Consider the following 17,010-nt stretch of genomic DNA (forward strand, 5'->3'; position numbering starts at 1 on the left):
TGGGCAAAAGTTGGGGATGGTTGGCGGCGACGGCGTAGATCTGAATGTCCTAACGTAGGCAGTTCGAGTAGTAGCCTCCGTTCGTGGACCAGACGAGGCGAAGGGGGGCGAATCTTTCAATATCGATCAGGGCGGCAGCCCAATCAAACCATGTGCGTGACAACTCTCGCTCTCGGAGCCCCCCGATGAGATCCCGTCGAGCTCGCTGCGCCTCCGCCTCTTCTCCCTTATTTCCCCTCACGTCTCGTCGGCGCATATTCACCCTCTTCGTCTGACGCAATGAGGGTTAAAATCAAGAGAATATACTATAGGAATTGTTATTAATGTCTTTTGCGTTTGTCAAGTTTAGGAATTTTTCAAAACATTCAAATGATTTAGTTACAATTAAATAATATAAAACTCAATGATGGTTGTAATGGTATTAAGGGTATTAAAGGTAGTAAAGGTAGGGGAAGTTGTTCAGGTTACCGGAAACTGTTTATTCACCATTGTTCGTGAGGGCGTTACGGGTAAACTTTAATATCAGTTTTCCATTAGCCCCTGGAAGATTTTTAATTACGTTAGGGTGTTTCCCCCTCTCCGCTTTCATATCGCGCGTTCAGAGAATGTACTCCGGTTGAAAGTTTTCTAATTGTGTTATATCCAAGATGGACAGAGCCACCTTTATGCAATTATAACGCCACTTTGCTACAGAGTACATAATGGATCCGTCTGTGGAGATAATACGACGTTGGCTTAATGCAACCTAGCAATATTACCACGGTTACGGCAGACACAAAATCAATTGAGCGAGGAAGCGGCGTCGCAACGCGACGACGCGGTAATGGAATTAACGCAAAGACAGACGCGCGCTGCGGCTTCCAATCACCGGGATCAATGGCGGATTAAATTATAGATTATGTTATTAGGTGCGACGGTCGTTACCGGCGGCGGTAATCCTTTTTGTATATATGCTGCGGTGTCATGATCCGATGCGAAATTAATCCGACGACGACGTCGCCATCTCTTCACTTGCATTCAACTATATAAATCCAATTCGAACGAGACACACCGTGAATCTTTATCTTAATCGCAATCATTACTTAGGCGCCGACGATAGCTAAGTTTTTCTTCTTTTATTTCTTTGTAGTTTTAGCTTATCTTTGATTTTATTCGAATTATCTTCATTTATATTGACAAAGCTAAGACAAACAGAGTCGACGAATTGATTGGCCTTCGTCCCACCCTAACATAATCAAATTACTGCTTTGACTAAACGATGCAGGAAATCAGCTGAACTTGCAAAAAGACTTATGGCAAAAGGGAGGGAGAGAAGAAACGTCGACTGGAAGCTCTAAATTGGAAACCGTACCGTAGTTCGTCCGACAGCGAACTTTTTGAATTGAAAAAAGCTCGATTCGCTTCTCTCGCAGAGATCGTGAGAGGAACCTGGAGGATAATGTTCTACGTATATAGAAGCCAACGGAGAATTCCAAGCATTTTCATTAACAGCACTGATTTTTCGAGTTTCTTTTTGTTGTTTTCAGGAGATTTTTGCTCGACGAAACTAAATTAAAAAATTTATCTATGAAAACATTGTAATCGGCTGGAATAAATTGAATCATAATACCATATGATGGTACTGAGTGGTCATCGTAGATAAAAAATAATAAAAATAAAAACGGTGATGTTCCCCTTTGCCATTACTATTTGGGCGATAGCGAAGGATGGTTGCCGTATAAAGAGGGTTGGTATTTCAAATAAGAAGGGGAGAATACACTCAGTGATACGAAATAAAACTTCATTTTCGACGCCATTTAAAAAATTCCAAAAAAAATGTATTCAAATCTATTTCAATTAATTCTAGTTTTGTTTCGATAACTTACAAAAAATTACAGAAATATTCATTTAGATACATGATTTTCGCTTAGTATGTATAGTAAGTGTATCACCCCCTTTGTCAAGTTGTAATACCAGCTTCCCCACAGAAAACCATCGCATAGGGCGTAGAATCCCCAGTTTACGCAAGTCGCCTTATCGCGTCCAAGCAGCGAAAACGGCTCTATACTCTAGAGCTTTCACTCGGGACACAAAAAGCATCCCATTCTTGCATTTACCGATAACATTTTAGGTCGTCCTCACATCAAGGACTTCCACCACATACTAATCTTACAAGATTTGTAATAAATTAACTCAATTTAAGAAATAACACAATAAAATAGAAATTAAAAAAAAACTTCTCTATCATAATGTTTCTAAGGGCTAAACCTGAATGTTTCATATTCTAGATTTAATGTAAGTTCTAGTGACAGTGTAAAAGAAGCACTAGTTAGCATGAGATATCACTATGTTGCATATTATCATTATTGCACTAAAACTAGAACTAACACTAGATCTAGAATCAGAATCATTCGGATTTAGCCGTCTTGAGAGACATGCGACTAATTCCAAATGTTTCTAGTTCTCAGTCTAGTGTTACTTCTAGTTTTATACTAGAACTATCACTAGAACTAACACAAGATCTAGAAGTAGAATCATTCGGATTTAGCCGTCTTGAGAGACGTGCGGCTAAATCCGAATGTTTCTAGTTCTTGGTATAGTGTTAGTTCTAGTTTTGCACTAAAACTAACACAAGACCTAGAACTAGAATCATTCGGGTTTAGCCGTCTTAAGAGACGTGCGGCTAAATCCGAATGTTTCTAGTTCTCGGTCTAGTGTTAGTTCTAGTTTTACACTAAACCTGTTACTACGTAGAACTAACACTATATTTAGATCTAGAATCATTTGGGTTTAGCCACACGTCTGTAAAGACGGCTAAACCCGAATGATTCTAGTTCTAGGTATAGTGTTAGTTCTAGTTTTACACCTGCACTCTCACTAGAACTAACATTGGACCTAGAACTAGAATCATTCGGGTTTAGCCGTCTTGAGAGACGTGCGGCTAAATCCGAATGTTTCTAGTTCTCGGTCTAGTGTTAGTTCTAGTTTTACACTAAACCTGTTACTACGTAGAACTAACACTATACTTAGATCTAGAATCATTTGGGCTTAGCCACACGTCTCTAAAGACAGCTAAACCGGAATCATTCTAGTTCTAGGTATAGTGTTAGTTCTAGTTTTACACTTGCACTCTCACTAACACTAGAACCATAAACATTCGGGTTTAACCGTGCGTCTCTTAAGATGTCTAAAAACTCAGGGTTATCGTACCGTTTTCCAAGCAAAACTTTTCTTTTGCAATGCCTGTACTATTTAGGCTATGTTGCATTTTATGTGGGACAGTGTAAGTGCATAGTAGTTTCGTAACTATGGCAACTGCATCATATTATTGTAAATTTCCGGTATAAGTAACTATTGAATTTGGATTTTTTCCTTCTACGCCAAAAACATGCGATTGACATTTAAATCTGGACTCAGGAATTCTTTTATCAATTTGTCCCGGTTGTAATGATTTTCCTCGCGAGGAATACTCTGGATAATCCCTGATTTGCTGGCGCATTTCTGGCAAATACTTTTTTACTTTGTTTTTTTACCACGTTCATCTGTAGTTCATAGTAGTTCATGTTGTGGCGTAGCTCAAATGTATTAGAAAACGTTTTTCTGTAAACCTGTACATGCTCTCCACTACCATTAGGAGCGGTGTAAGCATACGTGCTATGTCTTCTGCGACTTATGTTTATAACTTGAATCAACCCCAAAAGAAAAGTACTCTGCTTATCGTGATTTGCAGCTTCATAATATTGTTGAAATAATGAGTTTCTCTAGTTGAATGTTAAAGATTTGCAGGAATTTTTATAAGAACATGTTATGTTACCTGCAACAAGAGTATAATATAAGTACATGGTTTTCTGATTTTGAAGTTAAAATTGCTTACCTCTTGTTCAGGTGGATTTTAGCCGGTACAACGACATTTTAATAATTTGTATGTTGCAAGTCACTAATTCTGCATCTTTTCCTTTCTTCTAACACTCTCAGTACCTTTCCGTCTCCTTTTTACTGCACGTAATGGGATTGAATACTAATAACGTTGATTATTTTTGTTGATTACTGACGCTTCGACCATGGGCTGTTTTGTAGATCACAAAATGATATTTCCTATAGAGGATGGCACATAGACTATTTTGTACGCTATTAGCCTTGACACATAGAACCCATAACGAGTGAAATTCAAAATTTGCTTTTGCAGTGCCACTGTTCAATTATGCCGGCCATAAATTAGAACTACCAACGGGAGTACATGTTGTTATTGCATTTAATTTTTTGTATGGATAAATTCTCGGTGTAGCGGCTCGGTCGTAAATGACCTCGGCTAAATTAGACAACATCTTGCATCTCTAGTCCTAAAATCCAAAACATGCACTCTAATTAAATGCAAAATTATTTTAGTTTTGCATGGATATTGTAACGATGTAGCGCCTCGGCCACAAGCGACCTCGGTTTAAATACTCTACGCACTTTCTTCTAAAATGTAGTAAGGAAAAGAGGCAGGCAAGTTTTGTATCAATATGATAACGATGTAGCAAACTTCCTGTTGTATATATCGGCTGCGAAACACATTTTTAGTCTATTTTGACAATACTTCTATCGAACATGTTACAAAATATCTTGAAACAACTTTAAGTTCTGATCCAGATGTTATCATGTAATAACTCGTAGTTAAACTTCACGAGGTGATTTGGCATGTTGTGCCCACCAATAGTTATGGCTTAACGAATTCCTCACAATAGTCATAAATAAATTAGTTTCATCTGTTCAAAAAGTTTGAATTATCCTTATTTTTTTAGCTTTTCCAGATTATTTTGGAGGGTTGACATCAGACTCTTTAATTTCTGTGAGGGTCATTTGTTGGCACCCTCGACGTGTTTCGCTACTGGTACGAGCAAATACGATGAGAGGGGTTTCTTCGTTCTCGGCTTCTCTTTGATGTCGTCTGACGCGAATCCTAAGTAACAACTTTTATTGGAGTCCAATATTTATAACCAGGGGCGATAGCGAGTTCGAATGTTCACCGCCGACAATCCGAATATAACCGAAGATCAAACGGAAAGCGAATATCCAATTTTTCGCTGTGCTTTCGGTAATCGTATGGCCTAAAGCGAAAGCGTCGAGGGGGGATTAAAGGGCGGGGGAAAAAAATGGACGAAGAGGAACCACGAGGAGTCAAGAGAGTGAAGGAATCACTTTATTTATATCGACAATATTTACTTTATGTAATGAGCGAGGCCGCTGTGAAGGAAGAGCGGCGGCGGCGGCGACGTTCCATATTTAAAGGGGCGGCTCCGGCAGAAAGGCCCCAGTTTTTTGCCGCGGTTCTGTCCCGGGGCTCGGCCGCCCTGTGAATATACATATATGCATAAGACACTTAGCATTTCAAAACGCCGCCGCGCAACCGGCCGAATTACCGGTTTATGCGGCGAATTAGCATCATCTGCGGAGTTTTCTAGTTTTTGCCGCGCGCAAGAGCAATTGGGATATCGTCTCTGCCCGAGTAATTGGGAATATATGAATGTTTTCGACCAAGAAATGCAACCCAAAATCGGACCTCCCCAACTTTTCTCAATTCTTCTTCTGGACTTTATCTCGCGTGGCGCTTCGTTGTGCTTCGAAATTAAAGTATAACAAGATCCTTTTTTTTAAGATTCTTTTTTCCTCTTCATTAAAATGTAAATTACTTTTTGTGTGAAATCTCCCTATGGTCTCGTAAAGCTCCCGTCGACAACGTCATTCAAACGTAAACCCCTAAAGTTCGCGCGATTGGAGCCGGCGAAAATGTTTTACAAGTCCTCGTAAAACTGCTTTAAATCCACCCCAAAATAGACGTGAGCTGGGGTCGTGGACAATGCGACGTAAATACCCCGAAGTTATTCGATTTTATACTAAAAAACGCTTTTTGTTGTCGGGCGACAAAGAATCCCCTTTTTCTTCTAAAAAATTCTCAGCCTGTGCATTTTTATCCCACAAACCCTGCATTACAGGTCGATATTGCGTTACTTTAAAAATTTATTGATGTGTAAAAGGTGCTAAATATTTTCTCTTCAATCATATTGCTCAACAAATATTTTTAAGACAACATCAATCAAATGACGTTAATCGAAAGATTATTTTTAATTTTTCATTTTGTTCGAATGGACGTGTATAAATAGGTACAGTTACGATAAAAGCTCCGGGTGAAAGCTCTTGTGTAATAGACTAATACACTAGGGAGCTAAAGCGACACCTCAAACTGTCACCATGTTGAATAGTTGATGGATCACCAGCGTAACTCTTCCCTACAACCCTTTTGGGGTTGTTTATCCGTTCCTCGTATGTACAAAAATACATTATTAAGCTTTAATCTTTTCAAAAATTTTTTGTAAAAGAATTTTGCAATATGACTTATTTATCGCAACAGGGGTGGTAAATTGGAACAGGTCGTGAATTTTATTCTAAAAACTTGGGGATTTTACCCTCGTTCACGTCAGAAATTGTCCGCGGTTTATAGAAAATTTGATGAGGGTAGTCGAACCCATCTCTCAGAGACTGTATTTAAGAATTTATATAAACCGGCAAAAAAAGAACCCCCTCGTGGTCGTTCTGCGTTTCATTCACTTATTCAGTATTTTTCTAAGGGGTCGTTACCAATTTTTATATTTATTTTTTCGATCAAATTCCAATCGATTCGTACCTACAATAAAATGAATTTTACAAAAGTAAAAAAGAATAAACAACTTATACACAAATATCTATAACAACACAGATGTCTTTTTTTAATGACCCCTAAACTTTTTTATGGTTTAGGGGTGTTTATTGGATAACAGAGCACAGTTGGACACCATACAAAAAAGCTAATGGTCACCTTATGGTATCGAACATGTCAAGTGGATTTATACCATTTTGCGATTAGAAAATTTCCTATAACTAAAAATAAGATGTTTTATATTTTCTGTCTAAACTGTCAGTATTAGCACGATTTATGAGGACGAATACGACGACAAGGTTGGGGTAAGGGGGCGTCGTCCCTTATTGATGGTCCCTTGGTCGGGTGAGATATAAAAAGTTTTTAAAATAATGCCGCCTGGCGCCGGGAAAAATGGCTGAGCATTATCTCGGCTCCCAGCCCCCGGATTTGGGAACATTGCCGGGCGCCGCGATGAATGAAAATCAGTTAAAATAAAGGCCGCCGCTTTAATCTAATCCCGAGGACAGGGCCGGACCGCAAGAAGAAACCTCTACGGGGTGGAAACGTTGTATTATTTATGTCTCCGCGGGCGCTCGTATAAAACAAACGTCCCGTTTCTAAAATGAGATTTATCATCCTTTTTAGGGGTAGCAAAAATTCAAAAACCGTTCTAATAAAATTAAGTTTAACCAAAGTTGTACAATCTCGTAGGAAAAACTAAAGTGTTGGGGAGTTGAAAAAAAAATAACGAATCTGTAAAAAGCTAAACTTTAAAATATCCCAACCACGGCACCGAGCTGCGGCGAAATTCGAAAACTTCCTCTATGACTGGAGACCGTCGTTAAGGGGGGCGCAATGGGGGCGGCCGTCGAAACGATGGGTGGGGGGCGTCGGTGGGGCGTCGTCTCATACAGTATTCAACACGGAGCATGGTCAACTTTAATGTGACCATATCCGCCGATCGGAATATGTATGGGACCGTCGCGGTGTGGAGGTTGGGGGGAGAGTTTTCCCATTTCTCCGATATCTCCCGGGGAATGCATACGACCGCAGGAACGACGACGGTGAAATATCGGGAAATAAGTTAGTTTTATTGGATTTAGATGTAAAAATCCCACAATTTATTACTTTTCGATATTTTAGACTTATTATTTGATTTCAAAATTAAATATTCAAAATTCTTTATTATTAGTAAATTTGTAAAATCGATAAAACGCAATATCGAATCGATTAGTGAGGACCACGCCCCGTGCATTGCCTGAGTTACGACCTGATGGCACTCGAGTACCTTCTTCCCCAACCGCCCCCTTGCCACCATGTCTTCCGTCTCGTTCGTTTCCTCCATCTCCTTCCCTCCCACTCTTTCAGAGAGGAAGTGTTCCGAAATGCAACCGATACGAGGACGATTCGACGACGTGTGCGTTTCCACGCTTCGTTGTCGTCATCCAGACTCCTTAATTGCTCCCTTTCTTTCACCTTCGGAACCCCCTTACGTTCTCGATATACCGGGTGGCGAATTAACAATAATGGGAAAACTTTCGTAATTAATATCGAAGATTGGAGCTGTAAAGGAAATCTTTAATGATTTTTGAAGTTAGAAAATTGTTTAGTTATCAGAAAATGTAAGCTTTTTTTATAACACTTTTCGTTACATTTCATCTCATAATGATTTTGATGTGTTCTTTCCAAGTTTCTTTTTTTGGGGGGGAGAATAATGTATGCTAGGATCAAAGGGGATCCGCCACGTGTCCCGAATAAGGGAAACTTTTGTTCGGTATTGTGAATACGGAAATGTTTTGAAAAGTACAGAAGTGAAAAGTTTTCGTGCTGAAGTTACAACGAACGTGATTTGAATTGTAAATAAAGAATATGTAAATGAAACGATCAATTGGGATTTGCGTTCACTACTTTGTTAGAATTGGAGGTATGTTAATTCGGAAATGTATGAGCTTTCAGTAGATTGGTGTGGCGCAAACAAGGGTGGAACAATTTCGTTTCCCGAAACGAAGTATAAAATTTACATTGAAATGGTACATTTTATTTTCTGAGTATCTAAATTTCATACAAATGGATTAATTGTTGGGAAATAAGAACAAATGAGAAAAAGAAACCAACGTACTGGAATAATCTAGATACGCAGTTGAGCAAGTAACTTTTCGATGGACGTTTTGAATCTAAACGAACAAATACAATGGATAAATTGGTACATCATTAGAGATTCATCATTTCGAATTCAGCCGCAATTAAGCGTCTTTCGATTTATTCAACGCGCAACTCTACACGGTCAATAAACGCCGTCATTGTTTCATTTTTAATTTAAATAGAACCGAGAGATCGGATTATAAATAATACACGAACCATGCAACAATTACTCTCCGTTTTCTGTTTTGAGACAGTTAATTAGTTTCATAAACCCACATTTTACGTAAAACAAATCTACACATTTTTGTTCGCATTCAAGTAAATTCTAAGAAATCTGATTGGTTGGATTTTTAGAGAAGGTTCAGTAATTTAAAGAAATCGAAAAAGAAGGTGCTATTGTTCGTACAAAGCCTTCGACATCCACAGGGAATACCTGGAATTTTCTTTCTTTAATTTCCGATTTTTTCCAAGCGTCGACAATCGCCGGTGCCAAGCATCCAACTAATGAGTATTTTTCAATTTGTTGAATGAGAGGCGGCGGAAGGGCGTCCGTTCAAGGGGGGTCGGCCCTTTGATCGGCGGACACGTCATTGTGTCCGGGAGAGAGTCCAGGGATTGTCCGGCGGTCGAGTGCTAGGTCGAGATTAGACTAGCGCGAAACGCCCCCTTAACCTCCTCGCGATCCCTGTCTTTGGAAAGGGGAACCTGAAATCCAATCTTGATTTACTATTGCATTCCTACAACGACAGTCCGTCGTCCTGTCGAGCTTTCTTCCTTCGAGGTTTGTTTGCCTCTAGAACTCGTCCGCTTTTCAAACTGTCCACCCTCTTTGACGATGTGTATGCAAGAAAAAGAGACGGGTTTTTCTTCGATTTTTACTTCCATTACAGGATTCTATGACAGTTTCATCCATCAAAATATCCTAAATAAAACAAATATTGATATAATTTCCTTATTTAGTTATACAAAAACGAATTTTGTCACTTTAATATAAATGAAAATCATCTAAATTTTTCAACACTACCTACAAATTTAACATTAAAGTGGAAGTAGTTACTCTAAATCTTTGTTACTTGTTGGAAAAGAATATTAGAAGCAACAAAATTTTCAAGTTTCAAAACCAACTCTTGATAGCAGAAAAATCAGAATATAAGGAATTGGACAAAAAACCCTGATGAAGTTGTGGAAAATTGAATCAAATCATACCAAATTGAAAATATTTCCCTAAATACTTTAACAATGAAAAATGTGCTAAAAGACAACACCATACAAATTTCTGCTTTTTCCTCAAGAAGAAGTATTGACAAAAATGATGTCATCACGTTCACTAGTTTTAGTAAAGACATTTTTCTCAATCACATAGAAACTTTATACATTATTAACCTCATTAACCCATTCTACAACATTAGCAAATTGACCATCAAATCAAAATATATCACTAATATACAGGGTGTTAAAAAAGAATGTAAAATATTTAAAGAGATTAAGTATAGACCAAAATAAACAAATTAATAAACATGGGACCACAAACGGTTTCGGAGATGTAGTTTTCTTATCATAGGTTTCTAACATTGTGAAATAAACATTGACTGTTGACTATGGTTGCTTACTCTAACGCAGAATTAACTGACATGCATTTCATGTATGGTCGTGCTAATGGAATTGCCACCGAACTACGAAGACTGTATGATGAAACTTATTCAAATCGAGATTCTTTCACATCGCATTTTTGCAAGAATTCACTAAAGATTGCGTGATTCCAGTTTATTAAGCATACAATGCTCTTTATCTGGAAGATCAAGCTTGGTATCTACGTCTATAGCAGGAGGAGAAATTGCTGACAGCTTATTTAAATTTTCTGCAGAACACAATAATTAATCTTTTAGACCACTTTCCTTTAGACCAAAGGCAACAAATGTGGTTCCAGCATGATGGTGCTCCACCTCATTTTTCGATTGCGGTTAAAGAACATTTAAATCAAACTTTTCTACAGAGATAGATAGGAAGAGACCCTCTAAACTTCTTTTTCTGGAGATATTTGAAAACATTACTAGAGCTGCAGCTACGAATTAATCAACAATGCCAACAAATTGGAGCCAATGAGGAGATTTCAGAAAGAGTTGTTTCAAAAAGGTTATCATTTTTTCATACCTTCCATATCTTCTTTGTGGACCCATATTTATTAAGACGTTTTGGTCCATACAATTACCTCTTTAAATATATTACATTCTATTTTTAACACCCTGTATTTTGCAAATCAATTTTTGTTGGTATCTGCTTTGAAAGAGAATAAAACAGTGAAGATGTGCTCCATGTGCCAAGCTGAATGTTTTCTTCTTCTTCACCATCTCGGAGTATAGTTTTACTTTTGCAAACTAATCAGAAGGATTTAACAAGGTTTTAACTATATATTGAATCACTTTTATGCTTTGAAATCTATTTTGACTTATTATTATTTTGGTAATTCTTTCTTCTTATCCAAAAGGTTGTAAAAATACGTTGAAAGATATTTGCTAATGTGTAATATCCAGAAAGTGTTATAACTGAAAGTGTTAACATCAATGAAAAACTTTGAAAATATGATCATTTTTTGATCGCCAGTAAATTTTGACGAATTTAACGAATAGCTGGATTCACGATATCTGATGCAACCCAAGTGGTGGAAAATTCGGCTTTGCCTACCTCTTTTTTATTTGCGCGCTAGGGAGTGGATTCTTCCAAACCTTATAATATGACGATATTGGGTTGCAGAAGACAAAACAAATACTAAATAGTGCTGCCACATGCGTCAAATCAGACGATATCCATAAAGGATTGCTGATTTGATGGTGCTCCTCTTCAGAAAATGTTGGCATTGCATGGTTCTCTTGTGTATACTTCATTTTCATTGTCCTCCCATATCATCATTGCTTTGCCTAAAAATTCTCTTTCATAGATTCGTTTTGTGGCTAAAATTATGGTATTTTGTCTAACAGCGATTTCCTTTTTGTCAAAAAAACATTTTCTGATTGCAGATGTAAAGCCCAGTCGTGTTGGGAGTCAAATCATAAGTCGTTATTTTAGCATAACAATAATTCCATCGTGAGAGCACGTTATCTGTATTGTGCGCATCACCAGGTATTATATTAGTTGTCAAAGTTGCCAAAGTTTCAATCTTAATAATATGCATATTTAATATTAAGCATAATGATCCAATTTTGCTATCGCAATTGATTTGAAATACTTGAACATGCCAAGATAAAAAATGACAACCTAAGAGTTAAATGTCCAGAACTATCCTTAAAATAATATGTTTTATGAGTGCCATTTTTTTGGACACCTTTACCCTTACAATCACCATTTCCAACAACGATAAACATGTGACAAGTGCCTGACAAATAACATTATTCCAAGTCTAGCTAAAGATTAATGATATAGGTTTTTTATCTTACATCTCCAATTTATCTTACACTTTATATTATTTTCTAAAACAATACAAAATATCTTTGTGTAGCAAAGGAATGGTGAAGAGGATGAGTTTATTCACATAGTCGTACGGTTTATTGATTTTCTAGACATGTCACCGCGAAAATCCGCAAGGGTGAAATACTAAAGAGCTCGTATTCGACGGGGCATTCAAAAAACCATTTCCTTTCCGGCACTTTTTTCGCCTCCCCGCACTAACGTCTCCTGGACTCTGGGATAACGTTCCTTGGGGACAACGTTCTACGAGGCGGGGTGTGGTGATAAAAAAACGCCACATGCAAAAGCAAACATCGGGGAGTCGTAAAAGTAACTTATGGCATTACACGAATTGCAAAAATATTTGAGTGTCATCTTATAATGTTAGGTTTTTGCTCCCCCATTTTCTCAACACAAAAAACGACACGTTAGGGGAAATATAAAAAAAATTATATAAATACACCAAATTTACCAAAATTAGTTTAAAAAATAACTTAAGAATATTTGATGAAGATTCAAACAAGTACAAGAAAAAAACAAGACGTTTCAACCAAGAAAAGGGGATTTAAGGCGAACCCTCTGATTTGGGGACGGTTTTATGTGACAATTTTCCAACCCTACAACCATTTCGACCCTACGGTACACATAGGAAGGTCGCAGGCTAAACCATCTATAGTCAAAGCTTTTCAAGGAAAACCTCTTTGAGTTAATGTAGTCAAATATTTATTTAGTAAAGAAAATTTAAAAGGAAATTCGAAGCTTTAATGGTACGGAAATAGGAAATGAAAGGTGGCAAAAAAAATGTTATGTTACGTTTTAAAGTAAAAATTCGCAACATAATTGGGATACATCTAGCGCCATCTCTTATTGATGAGAAAAACTACTTACAAATATATTTATGTTATTTAAAAGCTTAGATAAAATGAAAGTATTTGAAAATATTCTGATGCATTAAAAATATTTAAATATTCAAAACAGATTCGTGCTAATGAACTGCAATTTCGTTTAATAACCTTGACGGTCTGGCATGATAATTTATTAACCATTAATCATGACTTGGTGCTGCAAAAAATATGTAAAATACTCACAATTAGCTAACCCATCCGCATCGACAATTATAATAAATCTTATTTAAATATCGGCGAAATTACCACGGGTTAATTATGCAAAAAAACTGCATGCATAATAAAAAAAATTGATATTAATTACCTTAACAATAAGCCCAGAAAATTTACTCACCATAAAGAAATTATCCCACAAGAATTATCCAATTTTAAAACACTTGAACATGAACCTATACAGAATCTACACCAAATCACACAATTCTTTTTGATTCTAACTCTACGATCAAAAACATCCACCCTTTACAAAATCCAAATTGAAATGAAATGGACAAAATTGATTAAAATAAAGGGGTGGAGCCATGCAAAAAATTTGGAATGTGTACTCCATCACATCCCAACTTACACTAAAAGGGAAGCTCCGTAAAGATTTTGTATTCGGAGTCTACGGATCAAAGGGTGGATTGAAAATGTATACTGGGCATGCTTTTTAAAATGAAGGGGTGGAGTCATGTAAATGGCTTCTCTTAAGGGTTGTGGAGACAGCACTGAAACCTTTGCTACCAGAGAGACCCCTCTCCGTACCCACTATGGATCTTCCAGCTTCGATCACTCCGCATCATCCAATCCGATGGGACCTTTTTAGATTCAAACCCTTTATTTTTTAAGTTTAGGAGGGTTGTTACCCCTTTTTTAACTTATTTGGTTAGGGTGGAACCCTTTTTATTTCCCTTCTTCATTTTCATATAGATGAGATATTAAAAAAATTGATTTTAGTTCATGTTGGGGATAATTCATTAATATCTAAAAGGCAATTCATTCATTTACTTCTTTTTAATGAAAAATCCTGCTATATTTTGCTTCAAGATTTTCTTTAATTTTCTTATTATCTTCTTAATTTCTTCAAAAAATCCTAGAAAAAAACAAATAATAAAAGAATAAAAAATAAATAAATCAAAATTTTACAAATAAAATTGAATTTAATAAAAAAAAGTGTATTGGGGTGAGATAAAAGGGTGCAACCCTTTTTTTAACCATACCTTTTATTGCAACATAAAAACTTACCCCTTCTTCAATTCAAAAGGGGGTTAATTTAATGACACGTGCAGAAGTTAACACATGTTTGGTTATAATTCACAACTTTGGCATACAAATAAGAAAAAAACCATGTCTTATTAAAGTTGTGCAAAGTAAATAAATGCAAGATATATTCTAAACTTGTGGTGTTAAGTGACAGGTGTAATTTGGCAACTCAGCCAATATCAAATACAGGGTGATTTATTAGCTCACCATCAAACTTTAACATAATTATATGATTCTATTTCAATTATATACGAAATTATAAAAGTTTTAATTTTTATATCATAATTAACACATTTTTTTTAAAACACAAATATTACAAATATTATTCAAAATAGCCTCCTTCTTCTAGAATACATGCTTCACAACGACGAATTAAAGAGTTTTTCAGTCAAATTAAATGTCTGGTTGATTTCTCATTTCAGTAGCAACCATTTGTATTCTATTTAATAACTATTCTCGTTATTTTAAATGGAATGCTACAGTTTTTATTACACTTTTTAATTGTATATAAAAAAATATGTTGACTAATTTTTGAGTAAAATTAAAATGTTTTTGAACAAAACTAATAGCTTCTTAAATGTAATTAATTCTTATTTTAAATCTATCGACTTTAAAATAAAAAAGTTCGTGATAACATGAGTCTGATATAAAAAGCCCATGTGGGAAAAGGAGGTTCCGTCTAATCGGAAAAGATGGTGCTGGTGTGTGCCAGGCTGGACGTCGCGCCTTTATTCTTGTATGTAGGTAAAATAAAGGCACGACATCCAGTATGGAACACATTCACACCAGATTGGATGAAACCCCAGGGAAACCTCCAGGAAAGGTAAAAATGCAGAAAAGATTCTTGAATATCTATGTTACACTTTTTAACGCGCATTTTTTAAGATAAAATTGAAATGTATAGGTGTCCCAAAATTGAGATACCATATGTTGACATTTTAAAATAGGAACCTCCATTTTTTTGTTGCATTTATGGATTCTACGTAACTTCTGAGTATTTTTCATGTAGCTGTCTTCGAAAAAATATTATTTTATTTGCAATAATAGAGTAAACTACGCTATTCTCTGTTTCTGTGTTAATTTGTGACAAATATTTAATAATGTAATGATAACCATAAATTATGTTTTAACCCATAAGCAAATTTAGTATTTTAACATACCGTTTTAAAATTTTTTTTATACCTATATTTATTTTTCTTCGTCCTCAGTATGTTTTACAATTTCAATATTAGTTGCAATTGACGATAAAAAATTATTTCTTTCTTCATCATTTTCAAGGCAGAGAACGCTTATAAGTTCTTCACAAAAATCTGTATTATTCCTTGATTTCTTGCTATGAAATGATGTTATAATTGGGTCTGAAGATATTAATAGTTCGTTTAAAATCTCTATTATTGTGTATTCTTGACATTTTTCTGGAAAAGTCCTCTCTATACCTTCTAAAGTCTTTATTCCCAGTTTCTTGCGCATCTTCTGAAAGCAGGCCAATCTTAAACCTTACAGCAAACTAACATATTACAATGACAACTTTGTTTTTGTTTGATGATGAGCTAATAAATCACCCTGTATAATTAAAGTAGTAAATTAAGTAATTTATCGAAGAAAATACTTTAAAAGCAATTTGTAATTAAAACTTAAAGTATTTTTGGTTATCTAATCCCATTTCTTTTTAAAATAAAAAAAAATATAAGAATTTTACTTTATTCTTAATAAAAAAGAAAATATTCTTTCAGAACCTTATGAAAACAAAAGGAATAGCGATAATGATCCATAAGATCGTTTTCTTGAATCTCCCCATAGGCAACCCGATATTAGCCAAATTTCCCTCTTTTTGTTTCACCCCCGGGCTCGCGCCGAGAACACAAACGTCCACCTCATTAGGGAAAACTACCCTCTCACTACGGCGCGTCTTGGAATCACCAGTACAGTTTCGCCAAAAGTTTGCACGACGAAACCCGCCGCCCCCCATCAAGGATTTGTTAGGGGAATAAGGAAAGAGTAAAAGACGACAATTTTTTTTTCTCTTAAATGTTTTTTTCTATACCTTTTCGACGGATTTTTAAAAAAGAAAATCAAGTTTGGATGTGAAAGGGAGAATTAAATGAAAACTGAAAAAAAGGGAAAGAGAAAATATGGTTTATTGGCGGGGTTAATTGTTTGAAAGCTCGGGCAAGAACAATCAATAACAGGAATAATGAAATAAAAAAGAAAATTATCGGGTAATCAAAAAGTGTCACGTGTTACTTTATCTATTACAGTTAGAAAAGTTTGAGACAATTTATTTTTCTTTTACCAAAAAATTTTTTTATCATGACTAGTTGACCCGGAAAAAATTTATTGAGGAAACCAAAGAACATTAAAAATCATTGCACCCCGTAGAGTTTATGCTACATTAACCTCGTTGATGGTATTTTTCTTCCGTCACCAAAAAAGAACCCCCTTAAAAAAAATACGGGTTATAATTAACGTCAGAAAGAAAACTCTTACTCTTCATAATTGATCCCCTTATTAAATATAACTTAGGGTTGCACCCCCAAAAATGAAGGTGTTACCAAGGAAACCCTAACATCTTGAAATTAGTATTCTTTGGTCTCATATTTATTTTCAGAAGAAATTATTAAGGAAACAATATAAATGGGAAATTAA

The 17,010-nt window shown here is 35.9% G+C and overlaps 1 long non-coding RNA gene across 1 annotated transcript in view; it reads right to left on the reverse strand.

Annotated features, from left to right (window-relative positions):
- The window catches only part of LOC111414355 (uncharacterized), a 68,756-nt gene extending 58,963 nt beyond the window's left edge, over positions 1 to 9,793 (reverse strand). Inside the window, exons 1-2 of the long non-coding RNA XR_011641907.1 lie at positions 3,854 to 9,793; positions 3,588 to 3,793 (exon numbers count right to left, since the gene is read on the reverse strand). This is a non-coding gene — a long non-coding RNA (uncharacterized lncRNA). The remainder of the gene's footprint in view (positions 1 to 3,587; positions 3,794 to 3,853) is intronic.
- Positions 9,794 to 17,010: the final 7,217 nt, after the last annotated feature.

Source organism: Onthophagus taurus, chromosome 11 (genome assembly GCF_036711975.1).
Source record: "Onthophagus taurus isolate NC chromosome 11, IU_Otau_3.0, whole genome shotgun sequence".
NCBI lineage: Eukaryota > Metazoa > Arthropoda > Insecta > Coleoptera > Scarabaeidae > Onthophagus > Onthophagus taurus.